A 24,378-nucleotide genomic window follows, 5' to 3' on the forward strand; every position below is an offset into this window, starting at 1 on the left:
TTCACTCAGCAGAGAGAAAGGTCGCTGCCTCTAAATCATTGTTTCTCCCAAGCTCTGTCTTAGGGTCTTGAAGCTCTATTGAAGTGAGTAAGCTGGTCCTTCCCCCAATCCCATTGTAGCTTTCTGCAGTTTCTTGGAAAAGGCAAAGCAGGGCTACCGTCATTCACAAGTCATTATGAACTCGGAAGATACTTTTAGCAAGATTACTTCTCCATTTGAGAATATTCCCTCATGCTTTGGAGTGAAATACACATAGAAAATGCATTGTTGGGTCTGGGATTCATTTGTTTTGTTGTCATTACTGTTGGATGTTCTATCTAATGTAGAACAGTGGCTAAAACTTAAGAATTTGTCCTGTAAACTCTTGCCCTGAGGATTCTTTTTTTTTTTTAACCATTAACAGTAACTTTATTCTCTAGCAGGTCATTTCTCTACTGCTTTGAGAGGGAAATACTGAAGCCCTGAGGATTCTAACAAAAGAGGCAAGATGATCTTGGGGCATGGAAAGAAAAACTAAAGGAGGGGGTGTGTTTTTCTTCAGTGTAAGGGGGAAGGTGACAATTGAGGATTCACAGTCAATAAAAGACTGAAATATGACCTTTTAGGCCAATACTATTAACTTATCAGTTAGTGAGCACTGTCAACACTTGAAGAAAGGCCAAAAAGAGAGTGTAAAGCCCCAATGTGAAGGCAGTTTGTGGGCTGTGGAATGTGAAACTATCCAGTGACAATTGTCACCAAGGTGACATCACTATGGTGTGGTGTATAAAGGCAACAGGCTCAGAATGAATCAGTCTGGGACCAGAAGGGTCCTGCTTTAAAGTCAGAGGACTCTACAGACTGCCATAAGCAAAAAGAAAAGGCCCTTGATGGCAATTGACAGAGCGATCCTCGGTCAAATGTGAACAGGAGAATCTCACACTGTATAAGGTACTTGGGAAAGCAAGGTCAGCTTCCCAGACAGCTTTCTAGGCTCAATCCAGACTCTCATGGGATTTTCACAAGTGGGTTTCTTGGAAGGGTTGTGTGTCATGGTCTTGTCCCTGCATATAGGTGACTCAGAACCTCCCAGGAGGTGACACCTCTGACTTCATTCCCACCTCTTTGTCTTTCATTTAGATCTTTCACTTTGGAGTCACTTCTCTGACTGCTTTTCCTTGGTGTTCTTCTGTATTCCACCTGGATTCTCACTCTCCAGCTCCTATACTGGAGTCAGCCTTCAGAGCCTCTGTGGTTCCCACTTTTTACCTCACCTGCCATAGTGCCTAGAGTAATAACTGGTACAGAGTGATAACTGAGCAGTAATTGATGGTTGAGTAAGTTGCAGAATGAGTATACATTTGACCTTATAATTATATAAAACTATCTGTATTTATTACTATTAGTTTTATATACTTGCTCAAATTAAACAAAAATTCCCTTTAGATATGAGAGGCCAATAGAGGCTATATAATCAAATATACAATCAAAATGCATTATGTGCATGCCTGGAAATGTCGTAATGAAGCCCATAAAAATAAAATTGGCATATGCTAATGAAAACATTGGATTTATCTTGTTTGATTCTCCTTAATTCAGACTATAGTGATACCCAGCCCTACAGTTAGAAATCTTGATCTGTAGCTACAGCTTAGAACTAAGCCAAGTGCCAAGTCAGAAATCCCCCAAATAAGTCAAATGTGAGGATCAAGATAAAATTTCAGGTTACTGAAATGATATAAATCTCTTCAGATTCACTTAAAACTCAATGTCAGTAGCAGGGCAGATGACATTGGTGAGTGTTAATGAATCCAGCTCTAGAGGAAGGAGAGAGCAGAAAAGGCCTACACAAAACATTTCAGTGTGTCAGTGAACCATGTTCTGACAGTGGTGGCACAGAGTCTAACTAGAAGAGAGTGGCTGCTACTTTCCCCAGCTTGTGACCACTGCTCTTTCTGCCCTACCAGCTCTGACTGACCAGGGATGGTCACTGTCATTCAAGAACCCAGCTTGTCCTTAAGAGCTGTTACTATAAGAAAACCCTAACTGGACAAATATTACCTAGATGCTTTTCCAGCTCATGTCTAATTCCAGAATTGGTAGAATGCATGTGGACATTTGGAAACATTCTTTGTTAAGTATACCTAACACCTAACGTGCTAAATCACCACCCAGGAAAGTCTGCAAGCTGAAAAATCTGAGCACATCGCTTTGTTGTCACAAACTCTTGCTGGCTCACCTCCAGTACAAACTCTTGCAAGAGTGTCCTCAGGTACCTCGTTTTGGCATGTGCATGTCTGCTGTCATGACTGTCTTTGGTGACATGCTAGTCATGTGGCTTTCCTTTCACTCTTTGAAAATGTCAAACTTGCTTGTCTCTAGAGACGTTGCACCTGCTGTTTTCCTCATCAGGGATGATTCTGCATCAATTCTCAGCATGAATAGGCCATCATTCTACAGGTCACAGCTCGAGTGTCACCTCTCTGTGGAGACCTTGTGACACCCTATCAATGGGATCACCTCCCATCCATCCCTGTGTCACTTCCCAGCATGTTGTTTTTATTGTCTCGTTGCAGCCATCACTCAGCCTGCACTTACAAGATAATTTGCTGTCACTGAAGAAAGAAAGCGCCAAACCCCTGGGACTCTTCATACCTGCCCTTGTCCTGGCTCCATCACTTAAAGGAAGGCTTAGCATGGAGTAAATGGCCAATAAAAGTGCATTGGTTAGACTGACAGAAGATGAAAGGCTCTGGTATGGATGTCAGTAACCACACCTTGAACCAAAAGTGCCTAAAAACAACAGTACACTGAAAGCGAAGTCCTACTGATGTTCAAACCTGGGTCTTGAAATTCAACCCCATCTGCCTCTTTCTTGCCTCAGTACTAACCCTATATAGTCGGCCAGTAAAGAGTCTTCTTGCACCACCAGATAGAACCCAAATTTTGCCTGACCTCAATTCTTGTAACTCCAGCCTTCTGAAATCTTGATGTTTTTGGAAGCACCCAGCTGCTTTTCCCTCACAATCTTTGCCTATGTTTAGCATCTAGTTTGGGCTATTGTTCCTATACTTGATGTCTTTCAACATCTTCTCCATTAAAAGATCCCTCCAAGAAGCCTCTAGTACCCTAGCCATCCTCTGTCTTTCTATTAGGTGTAATAATAAATGTTACTTTCATTTACTTGTTCCTTAAAAATTCTTCAATTGTAAGTACTTGTAAGTATGTTGTCCTGCTGATAAGCAGTGAGTTTGTGGTTGTCACAGACTTGATGTAACTTACCCAAGGCTAGGTGGAGAGTGAGTGGCTCCTTATATTGTTCCTGAAGCCTTGAGTTCAAATTTTGACTTTGCTAGCCCCTAGGTTTGTAGCTTGAGGCAAGATTCTTCTTTCACCAAATTAATCTGCTCATTTATACATTGGGGAATTGGGGTGTAATACCATTGCTTCTGTGGTCTGCAGTTCATAATCTACAGGAGTGATGTGTTTGCATAGTTAGACTCCAAGTACCTATTACTTTCCCATTCCTATGTATTTGCATAATGCCTGTCATAGAAGCACTTTACATATTTTTGAACATAGGCCAGAAGGAAGGGGATCCCTACAACAAAAATGAACCACTAAGAAGCTTCCTAGAGTTGCCACAAATGCAACAAGACAGATGTGACTACATTTATAGAGGCTAAAGATCCAAAATGTAGATACCATGTTTCCTTTAGCACCCAGGAGAATTCTGCCTGTCTCCAAGGATTCTGAGAGGGGTCATCCATCCTTTGTACTCCTGGCTTGGAGTTGCCGTAGCCAAGGCTCTGATCCTGTCATCATATAGAGTTCCTTCCCCTCCTTCCAAGTCTGTGGTTTATCCCGAGCTTTTGTCCCCGCTGGCAAGAACACACTCAGGACAACCGGAATCTTCTGCGGCAAAGCTTTATTGCTTACTTCTCAGGAAGATCCCGACCCCAGAAAATGGAGTCCCTTATATAGCACTCAGCCATGACGTTTCAGCACCTGATGTGGCATGTGGCGTGATAGCTCTTGATTCGTTGCTCACCCATCACACCACTATTACACCCCGAGAATGGGCAGTGACTAGGAGTGAGTTCACTCTTGCACTTGCGCACAAGGCTTGTTTACTAGTTAGTCACCGCGGAGGCCAGCGCCATCTTATAATGGTGATTGCTCAAGGCACGCGCATGGCTCTCCACAGCGATTGCTCGCTGCACAGCTCTCCACAGTGGTTCCCTTTCTATTCACAAGTCTTCACATGAGGCCATCACCCATACTGAGTTAAGAAGCCATGTACTCCACCTTATCTTAATTATACTGATAGTGAATCCACAGCAAGGACTCCAGATTGTTGTTTTATAAGCAACCAGTTAAACAGATACCCTCATCTAGAATGTATCTTGTAAGTCACATATCACTGGCTAATACTTTGTCTGATATGTCTATCTCTAAATTATGTAAAATCCTCCATTCACAAATATGCAATGACTATAGACTGAATATGAGATTTTTTCCAGCTACTCAAGTGCCAAATGGCACAGAAGAAAGACATTTCTTGTCCAATTTCTGAAGAATCTGTTTTCTATTCAAATATGCGACCTCCATCAGCACATGAACAAACAGATGCAGGAGACCATTCTTATGTGGTCTGCTACAGGGAACTCAAGGGATTAGGTCTATGCCCAGTTTCCAAGTCCATTTTGTATGACAGGTGCTAGCAGTTCAGAAGAGACAGAATCCTAGGGTAAATAAAAAGCAACAGCTTGGTGGATATGGCTAGAAATGAGTTACCACAAGGAAGTGATTAGAATTCCCCTCTTAACTGCAATTCACTGTCCTTTTTTCCTATGTTATTATTTTCCTTTTATCATTCTCTCTTATTTCTTGAAATGGTTTTTATGTAGGATCTATTCTTACTCACCAAAGATAGATACAGTAATGATGGGCTAAAGAAATGATCCCATCAGAATCCATCTTGATCAACCAATGAGTTTATTTGTGTTATTTACAGAAGTGTGAATGAGGAGCTACTTGCATGGACATGGAGCACATGAGCAGTTATGTCAGCATAAAGTTTACCCCAGCAAAGAGGTGACTTATTAAAGCTGGATCAGTAGAGTCCCTGTGCTGCTGGCTATGGTTCTGAAGTCTCTTCCTTTCCAAATGTTACTTTACTTTTGTATAATCTTGTAGAATGCTCTCACGAGTCCAGTGAGTTTAATGATCCTTACAAACTCTTCCTCTTCCTCTGGGAGTGAATGGTCCAAACAAGAGGCAGTAGCTAGCCAAATACTCATGTGTATGTATGTGTGCATGTTTCTCCCTATATACACATTAGAATGCACTGATGTATCTGTTGTGTTTATTTTCAGATTCGAGCCTGCCATGCTAAAGTCTCTTCCAGCCCATTCCATTCATTCTGCCCTCATTTAATCCAAGCTTATACCCTGTCAGTGGTGGATGTGCCAGTTTTGTAGATGCAGACATACTCAATGTTCCGTAGGATATTGAACAACCTGGCACTTCTTCCTCTCTGATTTACCCCTTACTTTCACTTTAAAGAGAAGATTAAGAGTCCCAACGCTGCACACAAAGCCACATAGGCTTGGGAATCATGTTTGGGATTACTTCTCTCTAGGAAGCACAAGAGCATGCGCTTGCCTTATCCTCTTCACTTCTGTGCACCTGTTTCAAGATAGAATTCCAGTTGTTAAATGTGTGCTGAGATCAAAAGGGGGACATGTGATGCTCAGAAAGGACTGTCTCCCCAAAATATGTCTTAGTAACCACAGTAATCAGAATCTTGTGGTGCTAATGGGAAGCCACTGCCTGCAGAATTACTCTGGAATTAACAGATAGATAGCCTGCAATTCCTCACCTTTACCAATTTTGTTTTGGTATGAGCAGAACCACTTACAACTCCATGGGTCAGACCACTTGCAATGCATGGAAGTTAGGTTTCCTATAAGCTAAAGATTTAGCTTCTGCTATTAGCAGACTCCAATAGAAAGCATCCCTCTTTGGTCCACTCTGTTGGAAAGTTATTGAATACAATCTATTGTAGTGAACAGAGTCTAATCAGCCTTACCTCATTTTAAAGCACAATATCTCTTTTCTCTTTTTGAAGTGTTTCAAATGGCTCTTCAATATTTAAAGAGATGTCTAATCATCTGTGAAATCTACCATGGACTCTTGGGACCTCATAAACAAAAGAAAATGCTGGAACTATTTCATCATTTCAAGTACATATATTCTATAATTTCTTTCAGGAAGTGACATTACTTCTCTATTATTCATTTTTGCTATCAGAATGTAGGTTGGCTTTAGGCATAATTCTGCCATAAATTCAAAAGTTGATTTGGAGACTTATTTTATTTTTAGTTTGATTTAGTATCCGACTATCCAATTGCAGCTAGCATTTTATGTTAGATGCAGTTGCTTTCTGCTATTGTTGTAGTCTTTTGTTTGGCTTAGGAGTATGTCCCTCTGTAAAATGGTTACAAAGATAAAATAACTTGCAACTAATTCTCTGAATCTGCTCCGATGAGAAATGGGAAAAAAACAAAACAAAACAGAAAACCTATGGGATTTGTTACATTCCAAGAATGTAACAAACTTTTAGAGTTCTTTTATTTGAAGCTCCTGTTTTTTGTCTAGCTGATAGGCATAGTTAGATTAATTCAGTAAGATTCTTTGTATTATGTGGCTTGCTAGTAGCTATATGGTCAACCATGACATAGATCATTTTAGAGAGTACATGGTACTTAAACCTGTCCTTCCAGGATGTCACAAGCCCCTAGAACTGTGTCTCCCTTCCTGCTTTTGCTTGTCAGATTTTCCCCAAATAGCCCTAAAAGTTGAGGACATCTCTTAAGATGTTCTTATTCTCATTCTGTAAGTCACAACTGCTAAAAGGTCTCATCTCTGGGCAAGGACAGAAAAAGTCACATCCATTTATCCATGGAAACTGTTGTCGTGTTTAAGAAGAGATTCCATGTCCTCATGGAATTGCTTCGTCACTACATTCGTCATTATTTTTTCCACAACCATCCTGTCTTCTATGCCCAGGCAATAATTCACCTGCCCAAACTTCTCGGATATTCAGGATGGTGTGATTAGAATCCCAGTCATATCAACCTTGGCTTCTTGTTGATTCTACTTGACTTGAAGCCAATATACTCCAGTCTTTTCTAACTCGGGTCAGGCACTTGGAAAAAAATGATCCCGTATCTCTATCACTTGAAAACTGCTTTTTAAAAAGAGCCTCTGTTGCAACGATGTAGAGGTGAGTAACTTTAGACAATTCCATGAAGCCTGGTGTTCCAAAGCACACTTTTAATCAACTCTGTCTTAATTTGTATCAGCATCCTACCAGGGAACTTTATTCCTGATTCTTATGAAATGCAAAGAATAATGTTCTCCATCGCCTGGAGAACTCATCAGTTTAGAGACACAATGGCTAGAGTTCTAAGGCCAGAATCATACAGAGCATAAGAGAGTTAGGTTCTTGATAATCACCACTATTCACATCTAATTGTGTGAGTTTGCAAACTACTATTTATGCAGAACTTTGTATAAACTACTTTGGAGACTTCAGACATTTAAATACTGAAGGTTACATTGAATGAGTTTGTAATTCTACTAGTTTTCTGTTGTGAAATGTTTTCATAACAAGAGAAAGAGGAGCTGGGGAAAATTTTGTGAGTGGCAAGTAACCTTCTAGGAAGCATCACAAAGAAGCAGCCCCTTGTAGAGAGAATCCACTAGAAAAGTATCTAAAGCAGAAAACAAGGTATTTCTTCAGCCTCAGAGGCAGCTTCCTTCAGTAGACCATCATGAGTAAAGATATGTCTTGTAGGGTTCAGTTTCTTTAGACCCGTTGAAGACCAACTTATTGTCAACTTGACAAAACATAGAATCACCTCTCACCTAGGGAGCCTTAGTGAGGGATATCTAGTTTGAGTTGATCTGTGGACATGTCTCAGGGGCATGGTTTCAAGTAAGTTAATTGATGTGGTACAATCCAACCCATACTGGACAACACTATTCCTTAGCCAAAACTATATGAGCAGAGAAATTGAGATAAGCAAAAGCAAGCATTCATTCGTTTTCCTCTGCTCTTGACTAAATGTAATGTAACTGGCCGAGTCCTTGTGTTGAGGTTTCTGCTTTTGTGGATGATAACCTGGAATTGTAAGATGAATAACCCTTTTTCCCATATGCTGATCTTTATCAGGGACTTTTTTTTTCATCACAGCAACAGAAATTATCTAGGACAGGTTTTACCTTTGTATTTCAGGAATAAGAAGCAGGAGTAAATGACCTGAAGTTTCCACCACTTTGTAAATGAGGAATCATAGAAAACTTCTTGGTTCCCATGAGTCCTATAAAACAGAGGCATAAATTGCCATATCTATGAAATAATCTAAGTAAAGTGTGTGCAGGTTAATAATAGATATAAAATGTTAGTAAACTACCCACAAATGTGAGCTGAATATAAAACAAGACATCTTCCCACTTCCTGTAATTCCTCCCTCTCTCACAGAAAGCCTCTTTTTTTCTCAAATCCTAAGCATCTATTGTGCATCACTTGATGGACTGTAACTTACAAATATAAACTTTGACAAAGAATAAATGTTCAGTTTAGAAATGCAAGAGATGCTGTCAAAGGGCTAATGAGATGGTTCAAAGGGTAAACACTTTCGGTCAAACAAGATGATAGCCTGAATTTAGTATTTAGTGCCACATAAAGAAAGGAGAGAAACAACTCCAGAAAGCTCTCCTCTGATCCACACATCTATGTTGTAGTACACACACACACACACACACCACCACCACCACCACCATACCATAAATATTTTTAAAAACTTTTTTTAAAGAATTAAAAACTTTAAATGGTTTTTGAAGAATGCTAAGAAATTTTCATGTGAGCAGAGCCTTTAGAGTAAATGGGGTGCTTTGTGCAAAGTCCTGCCACCTTGCAGCAAAATTCCATCAGAATGAGAGCCATCAGAATGTGACTAGGTAAAACTAGAGCACAGAGTATAGCCTGAAAGCAACTGTGGGACTGAAGCAAGGTTCTGCACTGTGATCATTTCTCTGCTCTGCCACAAAGTCTAGTTAGGTATTCCACTCTTAGACATTGCTGCACTATGGAAAGAAATTTATTCTAGTCAAACTACACACACACACATACACACACTTACAAAAACACACACACGCACATATATATATACACACATATACATATATGTGTGTGTGTGTGTGTGTACATATAGCTAAAGATTTATATCTTTATGTACAATAGGCCCAAAGGCAGAGAGAGAAACTCGGGCCTCAGTATCACTTAATTATTCCTCACACGTTCAAGATTTTCCAAACTGATTTGCAACTTGCTTATTTTTTCTGACTCCTCCTCCTCTCTCTTCTCTCTTCCTCTAGCTCTCCCTCCCCTTCATGCTCTCTCTCCCACCCTGATTCTTTTTCCTATTACCTATAAGAGTTCAAATTCAATGTGACAAATGCAAACTATTTTTTCTCAAGTCTCTTCCCACAGAATTAGCTGTAGTGTATATGTGTACATATATATACACCTACTTACTTGTATAATATTCTTATATATATACATATAAACACATATATACACATAAATATATGCACATATAAATACAATTATATATGTGTTATATACATCCACTTATACATGTACCTCACACACATATACACATATAAATACACATAAACACATATACATACACTCACATCCATATCCACACATACAGAATCACACACATATACACATATACAAGCATACACATATACAAACATACATATATATGTATGTATACACACATATAACACATACACACACATATATGCACACATTTATATACACACACATAAGCACACTCACACATATCCACATATTCAGATACACACATATGTATGTATATGTACCCACTTATATATACACATATTTCCACATATGAACACACAGACACATACACATACAAACACACATACACAATACATATATATTTGTGTATGTATAGATGTTTATATTTTCACTTACACATATAATATTCACACAAACACATATAACTACACAGATGCACACACAGACATATATATACACATAAACACATATTCATACATGTAGATGCACACATACACTTACATGCATGCTTACTCATTTATGGAAATATAATTTTTACTGTAACAAGTCATCTTTTGAATCCAATGACATAAATAATTGTTTTGAAAATCAAATCATTACTTCTAAGTAATTTTTGCTCATTTGTGTTTTTCTTAATTCCAGGAGACTCTGAACACACTACAGCTAACTGTGTGGGAAGAGACAGGAGAAAAAATGGTTTGCATTTGTCACTTTGAATTTGAACTCTTATAGGTAATAGGAAAAAGAATCGAGGTGGGAGAGAGAGCATGAGGGGGAGGGAGAGCTAGAGGAAGAGAGAAGAGGGAGGAGGAGGAGTCAGGAAAAATAAGCAAGTTGCAAACCAGTTTGGAAAATCTTGAAGGTGTGAGGAATAATTAAGTGATACTGAGGCCCGGGTTCCTCTCTCTGCTTTGGGCCTATAGAATATAGGAATGCATGGGTATAATGTGATGGGGATTCTTCCTACACCAGATGCTGCCTCATTGCCTCATTGATCCACAGGGTGCATTCAGTTGACCTGGCTGGCTACGTAGGAGATCTGTTTCTCTCACCACTCTCTCATTGTACATACTGAAGCTGCCTACTCTGTGGAAGAGGACCATTTTCAGTGGATGGAATCCTAGCAGTTGTGCTCCCTGCTAAACTTCCAAACCAATCAAGGATAGAGGGACACATCTGAGGGTCTTGTGTCAGGGGCCATAGGAATCATCATCATGACCACCTACGTGATGTGTTGCCTGCCAAGGCAGCAAATCTCCACGTACATCCTGGCAGGGGTGTAGTCAGGACTATGGAGTGGCATGTGGAGAAAATGGACGTCAGAACTAAGCTCCTAATCTCTATCCGCAGAGAATATCAGAAAGGGAACATTAAAACATGCCTCATCTCCTTCAAAAGCGGCAGGAATTAGTTGAGAAAACAAATTGGCTGCATGCCTTAAGAACCAGGGAGGGGGAGTTAAGAAAGCCACTGTGAAGCTCTGAATCAGATGAAAGAGACATGGGCAAAAATCAGTTGAAACCAGAGTGTATAGGGGTCAACCTCCAAGGACTATCAGGCCCTGTGATTTGCACAGCTCAATGCCCTTAAGTTTGAAGTTAAAAGAAATACAGAAACACAATTAAGGATAGGCAGAAACTCTCGACAGAAAATTCTGAAGACGTTGAGCTAATTTTTAATTGGGAATGTTAAGTCATTCACCCTAAAAGAATGAAATAGAAGCACAAAACACAAATTACAATTGCGTATTGAAAACAAAGTAGGTTTTGGCCAGTGTCCTACTTACATCAGTGACTATGCAGGGTCAACCGAAGAGGTGCATTTATGGTGATGCTGAAAAGGACAACCTGAAGAAAGACACAGGATTTAAAGGAAGGAAGGAAAGAAGGAAAGAAAGAATGAGAGTCAGGAGGGAGAAAGAGGAAGAAAGGACGGAAGATAAAAAGAGATGGGAGGGAGCAGCTGAAGGAAGAAAAGAATGGAAGCTTAGATGAACAGTGGGAGGGGATGGGCTGATGGAAAATCAGTAAAGAAGTGTCATACTAAGCTTGATGAAATTGATTGTCCCTGCACTCTCCTGAGCTTTTATACAAACACACCTGAAATGTTTAGAAATTGCTTGCCTGAAGCTATTTGTTGTTTTCATGCAACCAAACCTTGCCATTATCGTTCCGGGAAGAGCCAGTACTTCTGAGGAAGGTGTACCTTCTCATCTTCCTCCTTGGACATTTCCTTTGCTTTTTAGTCTTTCTGCATATGCCTCTGCTATGGGTTAATGGGCACCTTGGCCATTTCAGAGCATAAAATGTGCACTGTCTTTATAACCCATCATGTGTAACTAGGCACATCCCATCTTAAAGACGTTAAGCAGCCTAGATTATGGTCATATCAAGGGCACTTATCCCTCTGACTTCATTTTATAGCCTCAAAACCTTTAGATTAGCAATAACACCAGCCCCCCACACAGACCACCAGAATAGGGAGTGGGAGACAGGCATCTTCATGCCAGTGTCTAGACTTTGAGCGACTGGAAAATGGAGCTGTGGTGTTTTGTCAGATAATGGCTGTGAAGCATGTTTCAACAGAAAGGTTTGGACATGGATCAGTACAGAGACAGCTCTGCAGGCGAGACCTTATATCAGCCATGGCCAAATTCTCCTCCCTTGTGAATACCTATTGAACTGAAGCCCCATTCAAAAGATTCAGTTCCTGTCAGAAGAATGTTTTCCTGGACTTGTCCTCTTGCTCATCACTCACTTTGTTCCTAACTCAATTGCCACCATCAGTATCCTATCTTTCATCCACTAAACATTCTGCCATTACTATAACTCTCCTCTGATCCACTTCAGGCTCTCTGAGCAATCATCTGCCTCTCTGATGCTTTTCTGATTAAAAAAATAATAATGCATAAACAAACCCCAAAATATAAACATGAGACAAGGTAGATCTAATTGTTAAACTGGGAGGAGGAGTCCCTGGGAGAGGATAAACCACATGCTAAGACTAGGTGATCTTGAAACCCATAAATATACAAAAGCAGAAAGACAAGCCCCCTTCCAGGCTCCCTAGGAGCTGCTCCTTTCCTGTGTAAAAAGCAGGGAGCTTGCCTACAGCTCTTGGAAGGCATCACATACCATCTGTTGCATAACACCATTATCCAAGTAGCTAAGATGCAGGAATGCTCTTAAAAGAGGGAGTTTTCAAATATTGAAAAGGAAACACATTTTGTGGTTATCTAATATTTAAGGGAATCTTAGAATAGGGTGCTATAGCTGACAGGGCCAGTTTTAGTTCCCCTTGAATCTATCTTGTTTTTATAAAATACAACAAAATAACCATCAGGGCACTCCTCACTTTGTCTGAAGGTCTCTATGTGTCTTATTGTTTCTTAGTAACTTATTGACTAGAGTAACAGGGACGGGCTCACATACAGGGACCAGCTCTGGCTCCACACTCCCCACTGCCGAAGAAGGCTGAGGTCACCTCCCTCCTGATATTCAAGATGAACACAAGACAAGTTTTCTCTGACTAGGAAGGGCAATCTGACAGGGTTTCTGCAGATTTTACAGATGAGGATATCAGTGCCAGTAAGACTGAATCCTAAGTGAAGAGCAGCCGAGGTTCCCTTTCCAGCCCTGACTGCACTGTGCTGCTTAAACTTTAAGGGTTCAGTGTTGAGTGAAGCTCCATGAACAAACGATGTAGGGAGGATGATCTGCTTAATGCTGCTTGCTTCCTCCCCTCCATGACTCTCAGAGCATGGGAGGAAATGGCATAGGCAAGGATCTGAGAAGCTCTTCAGAGAAGACACACTTGAATGCTGTTCCCAAGATATGTAATCAGGAAAGAGCTAACATTGTCTGGCTTGTGGGAAAAGCTATAATCTCTTGATTAGCTTATAATGGGTTGGGGGCATAGTATGTGGGGTATCCACTCAGTCTAAAGGCTGCCTTAAAAATCAAGTAGAATACAGCACTGATCATGGGACCCTTTCGAGATCCCACATTTATTGACTAAAATGATAGATAATTAGATATCTCCTAGAAGTGCTTTCTTCCCACTCTGAACATTTAATCGTAGGAACTCAAGAGTTGCCATGACTGAATCCAGCAACCATTCACAGGGCAGTGGTTTGAGAAGTTGTGGTTTCTTACTTCAGCTGTGTACTGCAAGTTTCTGTGTAATACTATCTCCAGTGTTGGTGTTGTATAAGTGCATATGTGTATCCACACACACACATGCACACGCACACGTGCGCACACACACACACACACACACACACACACACACACACACACTAGTTCATGTAAGCTATGATTGGACTGACTAATAGAGAACTCATTGTAGAGTTACAAATACAGCTTCTCCCTGTTGCCTGTAGATCTGTCAGGATGGCATGTTCTGAAAGTAGAACTTAAAAAGGAAAAAGAAGATCACACTGTGTAAAAGGGACTTCAAGGTCAATCCACAAATACACTGCTCTCCTGAAAATGCAGTAGCACAGGAGTCCATGATCCTGCTCTCCCTCCAAGAGACAGAAGTCCAGGAGAGGGATTGCTGACAGCATCCCTTTGGGATCCAGCCATAATTCTGGCCATGGCTTTGCTTCCCTGCTTTGTTTCCAAGGCTGAGTAAACATGGCAAGTCATAGGAATCAAGTTATTCTTAGTATTCTTTATTCTAGCATCAGCCTGGGCATGATACTTGCAGTGCTGAACTGTAGCCTCCCCTCCCCAGGACTTTTTGCCCTGCAGGAGGTAATCAAAGATAGACAGTGAGAGTCTGAGGAACCCATTACTCCCTACTTAGTTTCAGAGTGGCTTCCAGAGAATAGCACAGCAATTTTATGGTAAACATGCACAGTTATAATAAGCACAGAGACCTGATCATGAGTCACCATGTAACCATACAAGCAGACTGCCTTGTGAAGGATTATACTGGGCCTGCTGGGTATATGACAGACAACTCTACAACACGGCATCTGACATCTAAATGTGAGATGAAAGATCAGACACCAAGAATGAAAACGAAGCAAAACCAGCCATGAAGAGTCAATTGGTAATATCATGTGGCCCAGACTCAATTTATGTGTGTGTGTGTGTGTGTGTATGTTTGTGTGTGTAAGAGAGAGAGAGAGAGAAAAAGAGAGAGAGAGACAGACACAGAGAGACAGTGACGAAGAGACAGAGAGACAGAGACAGACAGAGACAGAGACAGAGAGAGACAGAGGTCATCATGTTCTGTACTCCTGCTGTCACAACCCATGATGTACAAGGTGACTTATTGTTCTACTTACTTGTCTGTTCTTAGCAACAGATTGAGGAGTTAAAAATGGCTTCACTCAACTTTCATTTGGAAATTACATCTGACATCCTGCTACATCCTGCTGTCATCTTTGATGCTGATGTGCGAGGCAATGTTCTCTGTCCCTCCCCCTACCCAAAAAATGTTGGATAACTAATATTTCTTCATTTTACAAAAGAGACTATGTGAATTTTAAGGGTCTCAGTGTTGACCCAGGAAAAAAATCATAAACAGGAGGGAGATTAACATAGCAACTGGAAGCTCCCAGAACTAGGCTTCTACAGAGTTGAGGGGCCAGTGTCTGATACCAAGACACCTTGCAGTCACCTTTCACAGTCACCATCTAGAAGAGAAGTAGATCAAGAATGACAGATGAGAGAGAAAGACTTCCTGGGTTCTCATCCCACTAAGTGTTGCAGCTTATGCCTTGGCAGTGACAGTTCTGAGCTACAGAGCTCCTTGGAGACAGCAGTGGGGGTTTATAGTCCCTTAGGCAGCAGATGTGTAGCAGTTTTGCAGGGTGTGAAAAGTTGCGAGTCTAAGTGTTGGAGTACATTTCCCTAGACTATACTTGAAGTTAGACATAGAGGAATTCTGATTTGATTTCCATAGGCGGTTGATGACTTCATCTGGCTTACTGGGAAGATGGAGACACTTTGGGGTTAATGTAGCAGGACCAGGGCTGCCCTGCTACATAGAAGAGGTAGAGAGTCTTGCCCTGGATTGTATATCCTGGGAAAGGTGAAACAGGAGCTGAACTGAGATTAACACTCCACATTCCATCAGACAAGTGTTATCTGTGCCATAAAGAAGAGTTTTCCCAGCTCACAGATCCTGGATATCAAGTACTAAGGGGGAATTTATTTCCAACGTGTCCTTAATGAAGACACAGAGGCAGATTTTCAAAGAATTGATGCTTTCCTTTCTCTCTGCAATCTTACTGTCAGAACTAACAGATGAGGAAGGAGGGAGGAAGTGAAAAGAAAAGAAAAAGAAAACACTTGGAGATGGATAAAGAGGAAGGAAGGGATAAAGGGATGTGGACAGGAAAGGGTGCCGCATCTGCATGCCAGAAAATGTCATGCCATTTAAAAACAGGGCTATGTTTTCAAATGGGTTTCTTGGAGCTTTGAACTCTCATCACACAAAATAGACTCATTACATCTCTCCACATTCACTTCCTACCTCTTTCATGTTTTCCTTTGCCTTGGCCTTTATTTGAATGGGGTAAGGGCTGCAAACAAATACAACCCATTTTGCTTCCACTGTTGAAAAATAGCGTATGAAATCCATCTCATGAGTAACTTACAAAGGAAGAGGGCAAGCACCTGATACAGCTGAGTGGTAAAGAACTGTTAAAATGCAGCTATTCCCAAGCTCTTGAATTTGACCTCCTAAGCAGCATTGTCCGTCTACCACCCTTGTCCTATTTTCTTCCTTTGAATATGTGACCTTCTCCCCTTCTGTGTCTTCCTACCTTGCAGGACCCCACAGGCATCAACTTGCATGCAAGATGCTCACCTGTCAAAGCATGTGACACTTCAGAGAACAAGCAAAATAGATCACCTGTAAATCTTTGCATGCTGGAGGGCAACACTATGTGGATAAAGAGAAGTTTAGAGAAGCTAATTGCAATCTGAGTCATTAGGGAGGGTGTGTCTTTCACCTCCCTGCTGATGTGACCTCTGATAGGCTGTCTTACTTTCCAGGGATTCAGTTTTCACACTGTTAAAATTCGGAAGGGGGAAAAAATGTATTAAGTATTTAAAATATCTAGGTTTGTAAAATCTGCTCGTCACACTTTCCTTCACAATGACTTGTATAGATGGGTGTGGAGGGCTCAGGCAGAAGAGTTGTCCTCAGTGTTAGAGGAAAAATTCTTGGTCAAGAGAACAGAATCTGGACCTTGTGGAAACCTGACATTCCAATTGGGCTGGATGCCCTTGAGCCAAGTGGCCACCACTGCGAAGATGTTTTACCTTAAGCCATGCTAAAGAGTTGGGTGGATATGTAGCAGAGGATGGCCTGGTCTGTCATCACTGGGAGGGAAGCCCTTTGATCTTGCAAAGGCTTGATGACCCAGGATAGGGGAACACTAGGTCACTGAGGCAGGAGATGATGGGTAGGGGAGTACCCTCATAGAGGCAAGGGAAGGGGTAGGAGGAAAGGGGGGGGAGAGGATAGGGGACTTGTGGAGGGGAAACTGGGAAGGAGGGTAACATTTGAAATGTAAATAACTAAAATAACCAATAAAAATGAAAAAAAAGAAAATTGAAATTCTGGTGAGGATATGTGGAAAGAGGAACCCTATATACTACTGGTGGGAATCTAACTTGGTGAAGGTAGTGGTTTCTCCAAGTAGTTTATTATAGATATGTTAGTAATAGTCTCAAAAGGAAAAGTGGTATCAAGTGGGTTGTAAATTTCCTCTCATCATAGAGGAGATTTTTAGAAACTACCTCATTAGTTCACAGCACTGTTTTGCCTTATATCTTTGAGGACTTCCATCTGTACTTTGAATAACTGAATGGCCTCTGCAATAGACCACTCAACACCCTCTGTGGTCCAGATGCCATCTTTCTAGTCCCCTGGCCCACATCTTTCCTCAGTCCTTCCCGCTGGCTCAGATGTGCACTGTTCCTTTCTCTTTAAGCATCCCAGGGTCACTTCTTCTTTGTTACCTGCTGTTGGTTTTCCTCACTGCTAGACTTGGCCCTTTCTTTTTAAACCTAAACTTAAAATTCAACTTAAAGATTCCTTCTTAGAGGCAGTGATCAGTCAATGCAATAGATATATCCATTGTAAGAGTATTGTGAGCTGGGCGTGGTGGCGCACGCCTTTAATCCCAGCACTCGGGAGGCAGAGGCAGGCGGATTTCTGAGTTCGAGGCCAGCCTGGTCTACAAAGTGAGTGCCAGGACAGCCAGGGCTACACAGAGAAACCCTGTCTCGAAAAACCAAAAAAAAAAAAAAAAAAAAAGAGTATTGTGCTGGTTAGAAGGCTAAGGAATGCCACAATGATCCCATCATGCAACTGACCATATGCAACAGATTTATTGGTGGGGATGATTAGGGGAATGGGAAGTAGGGAAACAGGTGAAAAACCTTCTGCGACAGAGATAAATGAGAGAAAGGAGAGAGAGAATAGGCTGTGTTGACATGGGCTTTTGGATGATGGTATAGAACATGTGCATAGGAAATATATGTGACAGTGGTGGCATGGAAATGTGTCCTATTGAGCTTTAGTAATGATGTGTCACCTTGGCCTTTAATGATGCTGACAATAGAGGGCAGGGTGGGAGATGGGAGAACACCTAATTCTGGAATGTGGGTAGTTTTAACATCCATAGCTTAAAATAAACTTTGTTTTAATCTTAGAAATAATATTTACATTTACTGTTGGCTACTTGACTTTATTTCCATGCTTATCACATATGGAAGAATGCTTTTATTTTAGAATATTAAAAATATATTTTGTAATTTTTGAATAAATGGCTGGTGAGTTGAATAAAATACTTGCTTATATTCATTAAAATACCCTGATTGATGGTTTAATGATAGTCCAATGTTGTAGAAAAATTTAATCCCAAACTAGGGCTTCAACCCTAGCTTTGACCATTCAGTTCCTATATAAAAGACACACAGCTTTTATTATTTACAATAAACCTTTATTAGCACTAATGTTGGACTGATATCTACCCTCTGTGCTCACCCCTTATCATCTTTCCATATTTTATGTTAAATAATTGTGATATAATTATTTAATTGTATGTCAATTATATTGATGTTAAATAATTATGAAACAATGATTGTCGATTTGATCTCATTGGGATGAGATCCTATTGAGAAATTGCTTCCATTAGATTAGCCTATGAGGAATGTTTATGGGTCATTTTTTAAATTGTTGTTGATGTGGGAGAGCCACATCCACTATGAGTGACACCAACCCTAGGCAGGAAGCTCTGGACTGTATAAGAAAGATAGCTGTGCAAGACAAAAGGAAAAAAAAAAAACAGTAAGAAGAGTCCCTCCATGGTTTCCACTCTAGACTCTTGCCCTGTTGATAGATTGTATTCTGTAAGATAAATAATCGCTTTCTTTCCCCAGGTTAACTTAGCTCATGTTTATCTCTCAACAACAAAGATGCAAACTAGAACAATAATGTAAAAAGAAGAGTTATAGATGTTATGTACTCTGTGAGGGGACAGTGAGCAGGATATAATTGAATAACCAAAAATAATAAACTAGAATAAAATAAAATAAAATGAAATTAAAGTCTGATTATTTGGGGAAAAAGGAATAAAAATATTTGCCTTTTATCAACCAGAGCATTGTCTCATATGACTGGAATATAATTGTCAAAATTAGGAAGCTGTCCACTGATGCAAGTTGGTTAATTTGTTGATTAAAAAAATGCTTGGATTTTTTTTTCTTTTCATGTGAATTAACTTTGGACATACATTTGTCATTCAGTTTTCATATATAATTTATGGAAACTATTTAGGAAATCTTATTATTTCCCCCATTAATGCATATACCCTCTATGTTGGTATGCCTGGTATGATTTTGTTATTTTTAAAATTAATTATTACAGAGTATTTGTGGTGATTTGAATGTGCCCCATCAATGTACTTGGTTTCATGTTAGGAGAACCATTTGGAAAGCATTAAAGAGTGTGTGTGGTCTTTCTGGGAAAGGAGTGTCACTGGAAGAGGACTTCGAGATTTCAAAAGCCCACACCTCCCCTAGTTAACTCCTTCTGCCTTGTGCTTATGGATCAAGGTGAGTCTTTTGCCTATTGCTCTGTCTCCATGGACTCTAACTCTCTGAAACTATAGATCCTAAATACACTCTTTCATTTATAACCTGTCTTTGTGATAGTGTCTTATTGCAGCTATAGAACAGCAACTGATCCAGGGAAATAGCTTTTATTCACCTCAGATCAAATGTTATTTTGTTTACAATGTTATATGGGTTCTGTCTGTTTTAATATTAGTCACCTTTTAAGGCTTGGCACTTCCTTTGTATTCATCATGTGTTTATGAGACATAGGTTCATCATACCTTCTTGCCACATTTCCATGTGGAATCACATCAATTTTCTTTGACACAAGAACATTAATATGCCATTGGTAACAGCATTGTTTGTGAGAAAATGTCATTATTCTACCTGTATGCAAGAAGAGTGGGTGGGATGTGCTCAAGATAGAACAAGGAGTAGCAGTGGGACCTTGAGTGTTTTGCTGCTGACCTCTACAGCTGTCCTGGACTAGATGCTTATTAGAGTAGGACCTTTGGGAGGGATATCATTTATTTTTGTTCTTGGAATTATTTTAAATATTTTTATGTCATCTAGTGCTTTAATTCTAGTGCTGTAATGCCTCATCATGGTATCTCTGGCATGATTTTTTTTTGTCTGAGTTTAGGAGCTGTGAAATCAGAAATTTACAACTTTCTAACATTCTTAATTGGTTTTAGCTTTTAATGGTATTTAAACTAGTCTTACATCTCTTGTCCTCTTGTCCCCAGTGTCTGTATCTGATGACTAGATCATCATACTTTACCCTTTTGTCCATGCGTTGCCTTGTTGTCCTGTACTGGATTCCGGAAGAAAGCTCTACTTATACCATCTTCCATTTCCTATCTTCAAAACTTCCTAACATTTTTACCCAGCATGTCTGTTTTGTTCCTAAATTGTAATTGCTGCAGTCATGATTAAGTATTCTATTAACATATTTTCAAGATCTGTTTTGTCATGTTTAGAGTCTCATGTTTCTTAGTTCTTTATTACTTACTTAACAAAATTTTAAGTTCTGTATTTCATAATTCTGCAGCCTCGAATTTTTGCAGGTTTCATTCTCTTATGAATCCTTTCTAACGGAGCCCCATCATGAGTTTTCTTTTAGGTTAACTTTATAATTTTATGGACTTGTTGGGGGGGGTGAGAAAAAGGAGATAGAGTACACCATGTTATACACTAGAAACCCAGAACTTATTTCTCTTTTGATAGGACATATAACTCATGGTGGCCTCCAACTCTCTATATAGCCAAGGATGACCTTGAACTGCTGAGCCTCCTGCATCTACCTTCTGAGTGCTGAGATTAGAACTATGAAGTACCATCATGTAGTGTAAAGTTCATGGTGGCATCATTGTGAACAACTGTAAAACTGTGAGTAGAAGCTTGGGAATTTGAGAGTGATGGTGGGAACATGTAGAAATGAACACAGATCTTTGTGTGTGTATATGAGAGAGAGAGAGAGAGAGAGAGAGAGAGAGAGAGAGAGAGAGAGAGTGAGAGAGAGAGAAGGAAAGAAAGAAAGAAAGAAAGAAAGAAAGAAAGAAAGAAAGAAAGAAAAGAAAGAACTTATGCATGCTTATCAATTTATCATAATAATTACATCTAATCTAAGGATATGCTTATCAATTTATCATAGTAATCACATTTAATCTAAAGATAATTCCAACCAGGGTTCAGTAGCTTAGCCATGTAAGTGTTTTTATAACCAGTGATAAAAAATACATATTGTTTTTTCTCATTGGTATATGAAAAATGGGGTAGAAGTCACTTAGAAATTATTCCCCACAATACACACACACACACACACACACACACACACACACACACACACACACACCAGTGCCAGCTTATTTGACTATCTGACTTTGTTTCTTATGACCCAGATTCTATGTTGGTGATGCAGAGCTCAGCAGGGTCTGCAGATAAACCGAGGTCTCTAAAATATTTTTTTTCTAAGCTATTCCACATACCCTATAATTTGAATCAAAATCAAGTGAAAAGGGGATTGCCTTGTCTTATCCTGCAGTGGTGCTTTGGAAGGACCAATGAGGATTCAAACTTGAGACCTGCCACCTGGAACAGTATTATAAAATCAGTCATACCCAAACGATAGCATCCCTGCTCTCTCGGCAGGTCTATTCATTAGACCCAAACTTTGCATTTTGAACAATGTCTTGCCTCATTGACAAGGAATAACAAAAAGTTGTTTGACAGGTTTCTCACAGCCTGTGCTACAATAAAAAATATATAGCAAAGGGGATTTAATTCTCTGGCCTTCTAAACATATGCCCTCTATCCTCTACCCCAGAGAAAAAATAATTTCCATTTAAAAGGTATTTTGACTTTGATTAGTTGAGAGTAACGTCCCATGTAACTCAACTTCTTGAAAATAAAGTCACAGCTAATGGCTCTTCCTGGAGTCAGGCAAAGAAACGGTACACAGCTGAAGAAGCATCTGTCTTTTCATATGTATGAACGGGTCTGTTATAAATCCTATAGGATTCTGCAGCTTCATTATGAAGAAGACTCTCTATGATCATTTTAAAGACCATCTGCTCTGGGTTTGGGATCATCTCCTAGCTGGGCTTCCTGGAGCGCTGGATCCTGCAGGCAGGAAACACACTGTGCAAATCCCTACTCACCTCACCCTGCCCTGCTGAATAATGCAGAGGAGGGGCTGTTATTTTCCTTCCCTTGAAATTGTGGCTTGGGAAGAGCCAAAGTTTTTGCACTCCATTTGGATGTTTTTCACTTCTTTGAAGTAATGCTACCTCGGAGCTAAGAACAGTTTTTGGAGCTCTAAAGCTCAGGCTATCAACACTGGGAAATTTATTTTTATCAGCTCTTTTTTCCCCTCCCCATTTGATACATTATTGGGCTCTTAAAAATATCAGTTGAGTACCGCGCAAAGGAATATTTGTCGAGCTGTCAGCACCTTGTGATTAATACAAATGTGGCTTGCAAAGGGGGAAAAAAGCAGCACAGAAAATATAGTTGGTATTATTTGAGTTTGAAGCCAGAAAGACATCAAAGACTTTCTTGATGTTGCTACAGAATTTTACCAAAGCAATTACATTTTACACTCTGCCTAATCAGTAGCTTCAGTGGAGAACCCTGCACGTTGTAAGCCAGAAGACACCACTAGAGAAACTCAGCATCAAGAATTCAGGGACTGTATTTTCCCTGCCATCCTAGTCAGGGTGTGGCCATCCATTGGTTTTACAAAGCTACAAGCTCCACTCTACTGCCAAATTCCTGTGGCATTGAAGCAGGGATTCTTCCCAACCTCCAAATGGCAGGTACACCAAGCCACCTGTTTCCCATGAACTCCCTCCTTTTCTCTTTCCCTTCATTGAGTCAAAGTCTCAATACTCCCAAATATAAGTTTAGAGATAGGAGACAAAATAGGATTCATGTTGGATTCATCAGCCTAACGTTGGCATAGTTATTTACAAGGGGAAAAAAGATAATCCTCCACTATTTATCAATATGTAATTGCAAGTAAATTTGGCTTCCCTTTTGAACCTATTTTCAAAATTATGGTGCAGAACTCATAACATAGTTATGGATTACAAAAGCATGCCAAGGGACGTCCTCCATATGGGTTATAGTGTACTGTTGAACATGTATTTGACGCATCATTATTTATGCTGCCTTATAGTTCTCCTATATGGTTTCACTTTCCTCTCTAAAACAACCATTTTTAAAGCTTCTCTGGGCAAAAGATCAAGTCTATACATTCTTTCCATTTTATTGGAAGCTATTTGAGTTAGAAGCATACAAGTTGGTCAATTAGCATTGATTGGCTGTAAAGTGTACTTAATTGATTGCATAGCTGGTTTAGTAGCACTGTCTTTCTTGGTTTGGTTTATGGTTATATATTACTTTGTGGGTGAGGACTTCAACACTGACCACATATATCATCATCATCAGCAGCAGCAGCAGCAGCAGCAGCAGCAACAGCAACAATAACAACAACAACAACAACAATATTTAAAATCAAGCACCACTAAACTTGGATAGAACCTCTTGCTCAGTTGTAACCATTCCTGCAGTTCAGTAACATCATCAGCTATGATGTCACAGAGAACACAGTCCGATCCTATTTCAGGCAGGGCTGACCTCAATTACCAAACAGTGGAGCAAACACTAACGCTAACTTTCTCTGTAAGTTTGTCTGATCATTTTCTTTTCTTTTTTTTTATTTTTCATCTGAACATGACTTTTATTTTTCCAAGTCCCATCAAAAATTCATCTCCTGCTTATCCCATAGATGGGTTAAGAAGTAAATATTTGTCAACAGATGAAGTAATGAATGATGAATGAGTAAGGAGCTAAGTCTTTGATGCTGCCAAGCCTTCCTGTGGAGGACTGCTCAGTTCCTCCATTCTTGAGCACAGGGAACTACCTGCAGCAAATTATTGAAAATTAAGGATGTTACAGGTTCTACCCTATTTTAGATGGAAGCTCACATCTAGAGCTGTTATTTCATCCAATTTAAACAAAGACACTAGGAATGTGAAGGGATTCCAATCTCCATATCCTTGGGGAAAAAAATCACACATGGTATTAGAAATTAGAAACCTCAGGAGGGCATCCTGCTTTATAATTTTT

The sequence above is a fragment of the Mus caroli genome, unplaced genomic scaffold (assembly GCF_978045245.1).
Source record: "Mus caroli unplaced genomic scaffold, Mus_caroli_1 scaffold_4, whole genome shotgun sequence".
NCBI classification, from domain to species: Eukaryota; Metazoa; Chordata; class Mammalia; order Rodentia; family Muridae; genus Mus; species Mus caroli.